The 12,895-nt window shown below is 40.4% G+C and overlaps 1 long non-coding RNA gene across 1 annotated transcript in view; it reads left to right on the top strand.

The window, feature by feature from the left end:
- Positions 1-12,895, top strand: part of LOC122187855 — a 118,906-nt gene that overhangs the window by 92,870 nt on the left and 13,141 nt on the right. The window contains exons 2-3 of the long non-coding RNA XR_006181434.1: positions 2,148-2,275; positions 2,649-2,772. This is a non-coding gene — a long non-coding RNA (uncharacterized LOC122187855). The remainder of the gene's footprint in view (positions 1-2,147; positions 2,276-2,648; positions 2,773-12,895) is intronic.

Here is a 12,895-nt window from a genome sequence, read left to right as displayed (position 1 = left end):
CCTTCCTTCCTTCCTTCCTTCCTTCCTTCCTTCCTTCCTTCCTTCCTCTCTCTCTCTCTCTTTTTCTCTTGCTCTCTTTTTTTAAAGTACATTACTATTAAATAATTTCATTAGCCTACAGACATTTTGTGAGACAGCATGGGAAACTACAAGGTGCTCTATGTAAGAGTTGTAACATCATGTCTTTCCCAGTTTTCTCCTTCTTCCCAGCACTCTCCTCCCCCAGTTCTGAGTCTTTTCCAGAGCCTGATTCCAGTCCCCCAGATAGGAGGACAGGATTTTTTTTCTCAGGGAAGACTCCCTTAGACCTCTGGGCTGCAGCAGTTTCAGGAATGTAGCTATGGGAGAACAAAACCCCAGAAGAAATATGAAGTTCATTTTTTAACTAAAATTATGATTTATGAGGAACAGCTGAACAGACTATGTGAGGTTTCATTTAAATAAATTCTGAAGGTCATAATGATTTAGGAGAACTGTATATGCTTACTCTTTTGTGAGACTTACACATCACATAAGCATAAGGATCCTTCTACTGTCTCTATGTTTAGTCTTGCATATGATAACCATGTGCTTTCAGCACCTCACATATACTAACGTTTTTTTTCATTAGAAAACCTCTTTGAGAACTGAAGGATGGAGAAATGAGGTGAAGAGATTAAGGAAAGCTGAAGCCAGGCTGGGCCAGACCCCAGGTTTCTTGTATCTCAGCACCGGTGCCTTGGTTTTTCCCTTTTCAAAATTCCCATTCCCATGCTATGGAGGTCACTCTTCCTCACCCAGAGTCTTCATCATATAATTTTATGATTTTACTACAAGTTCCTCTCCACGAGTTACCCAGCTCTACCATAGGATGGTGAGGAACAAAGTCAGAGCATGCCTTATCCACCAGAAAGCTCAGCAGTTGCCCTTAAAACCATTGGCCTCTTCCACCAGGGGTGCTTGCCATTACTACATTCATTGCAACTTAGATGAAGAGCCCAGTTGAACCTGAGGCACAGATAAATACTAGCACAAAACAAAGAGTTGGTATTCTTCAGAGAAACAAACGGAAACACATCGGCTTTAAAATTCTCAGTGAGTCCATTCAAACATAACCTGCTGCTGTGCCATGGACAACACCCTATTGAGCACAAGTCTCTCCAAAATGTGGATTCATGAGCACTTGGACTTGTCCCCATCTCAGTAATGTAACACAGAGCCTGCCCTCCCACACCAAGTCTAAGACAGGGCCAAGTATTTAAACTTCTGAGAATGATATTAGCCCCTGCCTAAGATCACTGTACCTAGTTCTTCCTAGTTCTTAACCCCTAACCATACAGAAAGAGAGTAACTTGGAACCATTTTCTTCCATTTCTGTGGGTGTTTTATTTGGGCTGGTGCACTTGCTGTGAGGGTTTTAAGGATCTTTTCTCTAAATCTTCTGTTACCATGATAAAAATAATTAGCCATCTTTGTCATGTTTTCCTTGTCAAAATACCTGTGAGAGAGAGAGAAGCCCTACTTTTATTTCAGGAGCTCAGGGAAACATGGAGTCAATTTGTGATTGTGTTTAACTGCCAGAAGATGCAGAGGGACATCAAGTGGGATATTCAAGAACATCTCTATTTAGATACTGAAGTAAGACTTTGATAGGTAATTAAAGAACAATGTCAAGTTTACAAATCTCCTGAAAAATCTAGCTTAAAGTACAATTAAACTCCTCTGTGTCACTTCTACATCTGTGGGAGATCAGGGAGATGGATATTAGCTTCTTCTTCAACAGAAGGCACTAAAAACAATTGTGTTTTCTTCCATACAATTACAGAGTGATTTCTTCTAAGTAATGTCATTACATTTTGCAGACTGTCTTTAGTGAGTGTAGTAATACATGTGGCTACTATTGCACTCTTCCTCACTTTCAAATTTAACTGTTCATTGCTTACAGAATTTAGTAATGTAGAAGCCCAACAGATATGAGAAAGTGCCCAACAGATATGAGGATGTCTGTCTGAATGCTCTTCTTACTATTACTATAAAAACAATCTGCTCTGAGACGAACATTGTTGGAAGCTAGTTGTACATAATATTTTTCATAAATCTATGTAATCTGTACATATAAATCATAACATAAAATTATACAATATAATATGTTTTTAATTTATGTCCAGGTAGCTAAGGGCTGTTTTCCCCTTATTTATAAGGGTCCTACATCTCTTGAAATGACAACTTGAGGCAAAGCTAACATCCCTGCTGTCTGAAGTGTTGTTCACACCATCTCAAGTGGAGGATAACCAAGGTTAGTGGAGCTTTTTTGACCCTTTACCTCAGGTGAAGTATAGAATGGGGTCAGAATCCATTTCTTCCTACTTCATCATACATGTTGCTTCTTTTGAAAGGAATAAACTTAGCCTTTTCAGGGCATTGCTTGTGTTTTATTAGTGTTAGAGTCAGACCGTAAGGGGCAGATACATATCTTAAGTACTTATGTCCAGCTGTATTTGGATGAGATCTGGTTTCATGTCAAAGAAATATATCACCTGGTAAAAATAAGTGTGCAAACTAATCTGGATGCCACTACATGCTCATACATTTGACGTGAAAACAAAGACTTCATAGTTGTATAGGCCTGGAAATCACTGTTGCTAATGACTTCTCCATCTAACCTGTAGGTATAAAGTGGCTTGGCTCTGAAAGTCTTGAAAAAAAGTCACAGAAAATCCCTATGTTTTGCAAATTTGATGCATTCAGAGGCACATGTGCACACGGCAGTGAAGAAATCCTGCTTCACACATGGTAAAATATAAGCTTGGGGGAAATCTTACTGCGAAGGTGGGTTGCATATGTGTTTTTGCAAGTGTGTTTATGTAGAATTTTTGGATCTCAAGACTAGAGGCCTTGCTCAGGCAAAAATCCAACTGGCTGAAATGGAAATGTTGCCTTATGCAGTCTGCGAAATTCGGCTGGGAGTGCATGTTTGTACATTTTCCGTGCATGCTAAAGGTCAAGGAAAAGATTGCCAGGACCTCTTATTTGTTTCTGTGCCTTCCTGCTGCATAGCCAAGATACAGGTAAAGCTGCCACGGCTTTCAAAGAGCCTGCAGAATTTGGCCCACTCTGTATCAAAACAGCCTTGAACAGTGGAGTACAGCTAAATTATTCCAACACCAGACAAATGGGTCTGCCTAACCTAAGCCATAACATTTGAATTATTAATGTTCTCTAATAAAGGGGATAAAGTGTCTGTAGAACAGAGTGTTTCAGAGCTCTGTTAAAGATCATGCCTATTTTAATTTAGAAGTTCAGCTTGAGGAGAGACAATGCTGGCATTGTGTTACAGAGATTTAAAACGAGTCTGTCTTGAGGATTTTTCTCTGTCCTTATCTGTAATAATAGAATTTAAAAAAGAGTCAGAGTGAGAGCAGCAGCACTGGAAAATATCTTTCTCAGAAACTATAGCAGACAGGTCACAACATTTTTAAACAATGATAGTAACATTTATTCTATCAAAGCCATTTTATGTTTTATTTGGAACTCTGGCGCCTTTATTTTTTTAAGCTCTCATAACATGACACTAATTACAGACATCAAGATGCTCTATAGAAGATACCAGTCAAAATCCAGATGCTGCTTCTTTTCCTTTCTCTGCACTCCCACCCCAGCCCCTTTGTGTGCATTACATCATGGCATAGTTTATTTTAAAAGTGCCTCAAAAATGCAATGATAGTAATCGTAGACAGCAGGAAATTAATGGTAAGCACCTCTGGTCTGCAAATTCCTTTACAAAGCACTCTGTCTGATCATCAGAAGACCTTGTTAGCAGAGGCTCGAAAATACAGAGGCTTGAAAATGCAGTTTGGATGATGTGTTAAAAATTATATCAGGTTAAATTCCTTTTCATCTTAGAGCTGTGCACACATGCTTTCTAGACTCTGGCACTTCTGCCAAATGCAAATGCTTAGATCCACTGAAGGAGTCGGTTTTGCTGGTCCATCTTGGAGGCTGATCTGCTGCCTCAGCTCATGGGGTGCACTGCACCCACAAGTGTGGGTTTGGGGTGAAATCTCTTAGGAGACGAGGCTTGGGAGAGACCTTATTTCTCTCTACAGCTGTCTGAAGGGAGGTTATGGTGAGTTGAAATTGGTCTCTTCTCCAAGGTTATTAGCAATAGGACAAGAAGTAATGGCTTTATGTTGCGCCAAGAGAGGCTCAGGCTGGATATTAAGAGAAATTTCTTCTCAGAAAGAGTGGTGAGGGATTGGCACAGACTGCCCAGAGAGGGGATGGAATCACCGTCCCTGGAGGTGTTCAAGAGCCATGGAGATGTAGCACTGAGGGACATGGTTAGTGGGTATAGTGGGGATGGATTGGTGGTTGGAGTGGTTGGACTAGATGATCTTAAAGGTCTTTTCCAACCTTAATGATCCTATGATTCTATGAAAGAAGCCCAAATCTCAGGGGTGGTAGTAGATGGCGTGCAGGCATCATCCCCTTTCTGTCTCAGATGACTACAAGATAGTTAGCTGCGGAGTTGGTGTGCTCCATAGTTCTTCAGGCAGTGATGGCCCCCTGCAAAATGCTAATAACTAAATAGCCAAGGACTCTCAGGTACCAGTGGTGGCACTGAAAATATGGCAACCCTTGGTTCTGAGACACTCCAATCAGCTGCCTGTAGCAAATGGTACGATTACACTCTAGCCTTCAAAACCGCCGAGGTTCAGTATGACTTCGCCACACAACCATATGCAGACTAACTTCATGTGACACTTCAGCCAGGGTAGCATCATCTGGGAGGGTGAACGTCCCATGACCTGGTTTGCCACATGCCTCTGCTGGGTCACAGGGATTCCCTGCAATACCACGTTGCCCCAAGTCCAGCTGGCATCAACAAAACAGCCAGCCTCAGTCAGAACAACGTGGGCTCATCTTTCCTGCATGTCACTGATAGCAATAGCACATCCTGTGGCCTCATGGTGACATGTATGTGCACCGTGGAGCCAGATGACAGCCACCCTACTTGTGTTTTCCCTCAGGCAGCCAGGATGAAGTCCCAGTGCTGTGTAAGTGTGATTCAGGATTTCAGCCAAAATGTTGCAACAAACACATTTGTCTTGCAGAGTAAGCAAATAAAGTGGCAACACTGCACCAGTAAAGAACAGGAAGCATTTGATGATGCTGGCTCCAATTTTTTAGCCTATTAAGATTTCCATTACCCTCAGGCTCATTATTCAGCAATAAGTAAACACCAATAAATCTGAAATAACAAGTGAAACACATGCACTTAAGAAAAAAATAATCCTAGTAAATGTTCCTTCTTTTAGCACATTAGAAACACTCAGCACAACAGTACTAGGGTGGTCATGATGCTCTGAAATATATTCCATTCTCCAAAACAAGCATCCCACAAGCCTTTGCAACCAGGAATGAAGGGAGGCTCCACAGTGGAAATCCTCTCACTGATCTCCTTCATGACCATCTCTGAGAGATTCCTTTTTTTGCAGAAATTACAGGAACTAAAGTAAATGCACCAGCATTCCCTCCTCACTCCAATGCCATCAGGAGTAGTGCAATCTGGACACATCTTTGTGTCTGTGCCATGCTGTCAAGGACTTAGACTGTATTTCGTGGGTGTGGAAATCCTTTCTCTTTTAAGCTTACAGAAATCTTTTTCCCAACAGAAGAAAGATGACCTTTTTTTTGCCACTGTGCGGGTTAAAACACCTTGTCAACCTGTGATCAGATCCATATTCTTCCTTTTTCATTAAACTGTGGAGGGTTTATTCTACATTTCCCTAAGTAGGGATTTTAGTTTTTCTATTTTCCGTTATTAAACAGGAAATCTCTCCACTGCTTCTCCACTTTCTCTAAGCTTTGTTTACATTCTACTTCCATTACCAGAATTATTCTTACATTTTTCCATCCCCTCTTCTGAACAAACATTTACACTGACTCTGAATGACTCTTATTATATATAAAGGGAAACAACAAAGCAAGTGAGAACAAAAGTAACATCTCTGTGGGAGGATGAAATGTGGCTGCTCCCACCACGCTCACAGTGGCCCTGGGAAGAGACTGCCAGCTTTGAGCATCCCTGACTGCAGCGGCATGAAAAAAATGTAGATGTGCACCAAACAGTGCATGAAGCCATGAGAATTATACAGCAATATGTGCCACAAAAGTAAATTACCTCTGTGCTCATGGGTTCTTATCTATCTGTACAATTATTAGGACATATCTTCTGGACTCAGTTGATACAAGCAATGTGGCTCTCATTTGTCCCTCAGACCAGCAGCTTTGGGCAACTGGCACATCAGGTTTGGTCTCCTGCCCTGGCAAGCCTGCTGCTAGAGGTCAGTAGCTTATGGTTACTGTGGCTCACACCACTGATACTAAGATTTGTCTTCTCATCTCTTTGGGATGTGTTAGAACCCAAGCTGGGCTGTTGAGCACTGAATCAGTCCTTGTTTCTGCACTTGCCTCACACGTGGCCTGCCAGCTGAACAGCTGCAGCAAAGACTTGTTTGCCCAAGCAGCTCACAAAACCTTTTTCACCCAAGGCTAAATACAAGGTCTTGCACTTTAGTAGAGGTAATCCCAGATATGAGTACAGACTGTGAGAAGAACTCATTGAGAACAGCCCTGAAGAGAAGGCCCTGGCACAGCTGCCCAGAGAAAGTGTGGATGCCCCATCCTTGATATTCAAGGCCAGGTTGGATGGAGCCCTGGGCAGCCTGAGCTGGTGTGTGGCAGCCCTGCCCACAACAGGGGAGTTCGAACTAGAAGATCTTTAAGGTCCCTTCCAGCCTAAGTCATTCTATAATTCTATGATATGATTCTATGGCGTGATTCTAATACATTGAGAACAGAACCAGATGACACAACCATATGCCTTCTTCTGCTCCAAGCTTGCTATTTGTCTCATAAATATTATCTTACATTGGTATCAGTTGGGCTATAGATAATCCACAAAAAGATGGGAAATTCCCACTTTTCTGTACTCCACTTTTTTTTCCAAAATTTGAATATGCAGCTTGCAACATCCAGAGACATGTTGGACATCTTTGCCACAGATGGTCTTTAGCAAGTTTATTGCTATCCATGAGAAACAAGAAAATAATCTGCTTGGAGGTCCCAAGATGGATTTGCAGGCCTGGTGGCTGAACAAAAACAAAAAAGTACTTTTACTTGAAATCTGAACATATTTGTTCTGTAAATCATTGCTTGACAATAAACCCACACTGTTTTCAGAGTTGCTTTTTATTGTAAGCATTTAGCATCTAATTTCCAGAGATATATTAGAGTAAAAAAAATGGTATTAAAATTTCCTGACATAGTTTACACTTTCTATGTGCTATTTTCAATGTGCTAGTATCAATTTTATGCTAAAATTGTGGCAGATCTTTTGTATCTTATGGATCTGTTTTTAGATGCATCTCCTGCCCTTTTGTGTTTGTAAAATATGATCTACAAATGTCTAGATATTAATTCTAGTGAAGATGTTTTACAAGGCAGCCTTTCAACTGAACAGCCGATGTTAATCCCACCCACACATCCTGGTAAAGTAGCACAGCAGTTTTTTTAAACTCTGGCTCAGTGTCTCATCTCTTCTATGGTGATGAAAATGAATACTGCATCTATCGCAAGGCATGTCAAGCTCTCTATGGAATTTATTATGCTCTCTGCACCAAATGTTCTACCAGCAGGTCTGCCTCGTGCTGTTCAGAACATGTATAATTAGAAAAGAATTCAGCTGATGCTGGAAAGAATGACCGTCCATAACTCATCAGGTTAGAAAGCTGGAAGCTCCAGAGCAGAAAAGAAATGAGTGGAATATTCAGCTGAAGAGGAAAAATGTATTTTCTTCACATTCTTGCTGTGAGAATAACCATTCATATGTAAGATGCAGTCCATTATCTCCTCTTCAAAGAGGCAACCACTCTCTTCACCACAAGGTCATGTTCTTTTCTAAAGCTGTAAGCAGCAGACACAAGACATTAGCAGTGGTCCCATGGGGCTAACAGCACGAGCTTTGGACAGTTGGAGGGCCAGTCCTAACTTAGTATTTCACTCTCCCACCTTGGGCTATTTTTTATTTTCAAGACCATGGAGAAAACCTCACGTTGTGTGAGACCTCAGGAGCTCTGAGAACCAACGCAAACAGAGATTGCAGGCATGTCTTGTCCTGTCCTCTCCAACATTGCCACTACTATTGGTTACAGAGAGCATTACATCAAGATTCTCATTCTGAGCTGATTAACTTTAATCCTTGTTCATGCTTTCAGGATTTTGGACTCATCTTACAGTATAACAACATCTAATTTAACTGCTCCCCACATCTAACAGATTTCCAACAATGAGGATCACATTTTCTTTCATCCTTCTTTCATCCTCCTTGTACTGTCTTTCCCAACTTTCACAGCTGCACTGAGTTCCTTCCTCATTATCAGAAAGAAAGCACTGAACTCTTAATCTTGGGAAGAGCTGGCAAGACACTGTCTGCAAGGAGTTTTCTGACAAAACTCCTCATCTTCAAATTGGAAACACATGCATTGACATGACTGACATACAGGATAGGGCTTAAGGATCATTTTAAAACATTTTTTAAGTTTCCTGAGGAATCATTTTTCTTCACTCTTAAATAAAAGTCCTGATTATTGGAGATTCTTAGAAAAGAGAAGTTAGTTTCTTTATATTTTAAGAGGCTGATAAAGGCTCAGACTCTTAGTGAAAGGCTTTTCCATCACTAGTAGAGTGGTGAGCGTAGGAAACTGGGCTCTGACCTTTTAGTTCATCCTGATGTGTCTAGTCTTCCACTTATGTGCCTGAGAAGTACTCTCCTTCTTATAGTGACAAGGAACAGATGCTTAGGGTAAGCACAGAAGAACTAGGGCATATATCACGGAGTGATTCTTTCTCATTACACTCAACAATTTTCCAGGAAGGGATGGTTTGGGATTTCTTGAGGTGAAGTGATGGTTTGGGATTTCTTGAGATAAAGGTTATATACATGGGCAAACACTTCAAAATGTCACATATTTGGCCATTCCTTAATGAATTTGTCTCATCCCTTGCCCAGAAGCAAGGAATCATACATCTCCATCACTTTGCAACTGCTGTCTGACACTGTCACTGTTACCTGTGCAAGTACACATCAAGTAACCATTTCTTCATCTTCTCAACTATCTTCAGCATTTCACAAGGGCAGTTCTCAGAATGAGAGTCTTGGTGTGATGCTCTCCATAATCAGTAGTAGTGACAATGCTGGAGAGGACAAGTTCTGTGCACATCTGCAATCTCTCTTTGCATTGGTTCTCAGAGCTCCTGAAATCTCATACAATGCAAGGCTTTCTCCATTGTCTTAAAACTAAAAGCTCTTGCTTTTTTTCAGAGTTAAAGAAAACAGAGCTTTTTAACCCCTCTTATAGATCATCTGCATGATAGCTACAGTCATCCTTATGGCCCTACTCTCTAAATTGAATAAATCTGTTTGCTTTAAGATGCAACAAAACTTTAGGTCCTTAGTAAGTTCTTTTGTACCAATACAAAATACTGTTCTGTTGCACTCTCTAGGCCTTTCACTATTGCCTTCTGGCTCTTTCGATGTTTTTTTTCTCATTTTCATTTTCCATGGAGACACATCCCCTACATTTTCTTTCCAAACTGTTGTGCAGTGGGAGTGGGAGAGATAGATAAACATCAGGTCTGCAATTGAAACAGCGCCATAGAATATAAATAAAGGTATACCACAACAGTAAGATTAAAAGGCTTATCTAACAATTGATCATTAAAAGTAATCTACACATAAACAATGGATCTTATGCTATGACCCTCACTCCTCCCATGGTGAATTTCTATATAATCAGAACGCATTTGTAATCACACTTCATAGTATATTTTGAGGCAATATGTGATGGCCAAATTATATAAAACACAGTGAAGTTAAGAAACTGCAGCTGAACTAATAATATACTCTCTTGGAAGGAAACACTGAATAAATTGGGTATATTTTTTGATAGGCAAATAAAGTTCTTGCATGAGCTCTGTTACATTTCTCTTCATTCTTTATTCATAACCTTTCAAACTAAATATTCCCCTAAACTTCCAAAGTGTTAGTATTTTTTAATGTGTCTTTTACCATGACTAATCAGCATGATTAATTCAAGCTTAAGAGAGTATTTCTCATTAGAAAATAATGGTTTCATCTAATTATTGAGTAATGGTAGCAATTTTTGTGTTGGATGTTTTGTACATATGTTGACATATGTGTATTAAAGATTTACAAAGTTAATTCAGACACAGATGTTCCTAACAGAAGCAACATAGCTTTCTGTAATGGAAAAGGAAAATAAAAATAATTCCCTTCAGACAAAATGCAAGATAGAAACAAAAGTATTTCCAGGTACAACATTGTGTAAGGAGCACTAGTGAATAAAGGGGGGAGGCGTGGTTTTGCAAACCATTCACAAAGAAGTTTAAGCAGCAGAACTAAATTTTACCTTAGGGTCTCTCACCGAGTCATTCAGAAATAGAGCAAATCACTTTGGACCAGATTTTATAAAGTTTCAGATGATTTCACTTGTCTCATTAATTTCTGTCTGCACCGTCTGAGAGGAACAAGATTTAACCTACAAATAATGCAGTTCCTAGAGATCTCTCTTAAAGCTGCAGGTTCTCTGAAACATCAAAGCCTGTCATAAGACCTTGATCAAGAAAAGCTCCTCAGCGTATGTATAAATAAGTGATTGCTCTCTTCCAGTAGCCGACTCAAAGGGGCCCACACTGCGCAAGTGTTAATCTGCTCCAAGGTCTAATGTAGCCACGCACTGTCTGGAAGCGACTGGAAAATTTGGGGTGCAATTGGGAGCTGGCCAGCTCTTGCCTGCAATCGCTAGTCAGTCCGTTTCTTTAAGCTTAGCTGTAGAACTTTCGCATGTGGTTTCCCCTAGAGGAGACTGTAATACTGGCCAGCTTCACATCCTACGCAAAGTTCAGTTAGTTAGCTTGGAAAGTTCTTTGAGGTCCAGAGATGACAAATACACAGCAATGCAAAAGCTTATCAGATTGTTACAGCATCAGAATATAATCATTCATCTTGAAATTCAGCTTTAGAGAAGCAAGTGAAAAGAGGGTAAATGTATTTTCATGAAATCTGAGCCCATCCAAATTTTTCAGTTCAGATTATGTTAGCCACTTCCCTTTCCTGAGCCCTCCTTCTTCCCATGCACGAACGTCAGATCAAATCTGTTGTTCACTCCTGCCAGTGCAAAGGGCTTCTCTAAATACTGCTTTGCTAATTTAGACTGATCTCATTCATTTATTTGCTCTTTCCTTGTTTGTGATCCTTCACTCTGGGGGGCACCCAGGAAGGTAGCAGTTAAAGCCTGACACAGCAGCCTATTTCTCTCTTGTGTGAGATCAAAACCCACCTCTCACTGAAGAATTGTATTTACAGTCCCTCCTCACCACAGAGATAATTGCTGCCAGCATGACAAAGACTCGCACGAAGCTTTAGCCACATCCATAATTAATCCTGCTTTTCAGCACCCCTTGCTTTATCTCCTTTCCTGCAGTTCAGTTCACAAACAATACATTGCACAAAAGAGAAGTCACCCACCTACTAGCACAATAACTGCACCTCTTTTATGTATGAGAAGGCATTACCTGAAAGAAAAGCACTCTTCTAGGACTCTAGCCCAAGAAATCTGAGGGCTGACACCTGTTCTCTGTGTGTCTTTCCTTATGTACATTTCCAAAAAATCAGAAGAAGGATCTAATTATTGAGATGCTGATCCAGACCAGAAGTGAATATCCAAAATACAGATGGTTACTTTATTATTATTATTATTACTATTATTATTGTTATTATTATTATATTGCGTATAAACATAAATGGAAAATGGCAAAAGTGTTTCAGCTTTTCTTCCACAAGTCCCTGTGGTGGACTACGTTGTGTTCATGTGTATGTATCTTTTGTATAGATACATACATGAAAAAGCACTTTAAAGAATGGTTTTTCTTTTTATATCTTTTCAGTTTCAGCTAAACCCTTGGAAATTGGTTGAGCTATTAATGGACTGCTTCTAATACATGTCAAGATCTGTGATGGCCTCCCAGACAGCCAGGAGATAATTGAAGTTAAAAACAAAAAAACTTCACACCTTGTGGGTGGGATTCAGAGCCAAGGAGATTATTTTACATGTGCTTCAGCTCACTTCTGCTGTGAGCAGCTTGTGGTGGCCTATCTCGACATCGTTCCCTGACAGATCTGATCACTCCAACAGTGATTTTCAGTTGAAGAGATTGAGGTCATATCTGCCCATGTAAACAGTAACACGCTGCAAATAAAGCTCTTTTAAAACAAAGCAGAAGGAGGAAAAATGTGAACACTCCATACACGGCCCATCAGCATTCAGGTGTAGGCCATGCAGCATGGTTTTGGGAGAGAGATGCTATAATGCAAGGCTTGAAAGGAGCTTCCTGTCTTGTCAGTGCTGAGCTCTTGAGTTCACCTCTGCTATCACAGAGGGGTTCCAGTTCAAAGGGAACTGTGGTCCCCTCTGGTCCAACAGCTACGAATCCCTTTTTTTTACTGTACATCACTGAAGTTGTCATATAAATTTTCCCGGAGCTGGAGCTTTAGGAGAAAAATAGCAAGCATCATCAGATTTACGATAAAACCGTACAAGTCAGTAAAATGTTTGCCTTTATGAAAATCTTAGTGAGGTCCATTGTTGAATAAAGATGAAGTTAAGACCACAATGAAATCTCAGAAATCCAAGCCTGACCCCTAATTTTGCCCCAGGATTTTTGTACTGCCTCAGGATAGGGATCTTCCTTCATTTCACTGAAAGCATTGGGACTGTCTAGTTTTGCAAGGCTGGGAACAGAGTGCTCACCATCTCACAGGATGGAGCCATCT

Source organism: Lagopus leucura, unplaced genomic scaffold (genome assembly GCF_019238085.1).
Source record: "Lagopus leucura isolate 7727_CA_CO unplaced genomic scaffold, USGS_WTPT01 Super-Scaffold_73, whole genome shotgun sequence".
In the NCBI taxonomy this organism is placed as follows: Eukaryota; Metazoa; Chordata; class Aves; order Galliformes; family Phasianidae; genus Lagopus; species Lagopus leucura.
Note: the sequence above shows the minus strand (reverse complement) of the source record. Positions and strands in the feature narration are given on the sequence as shown.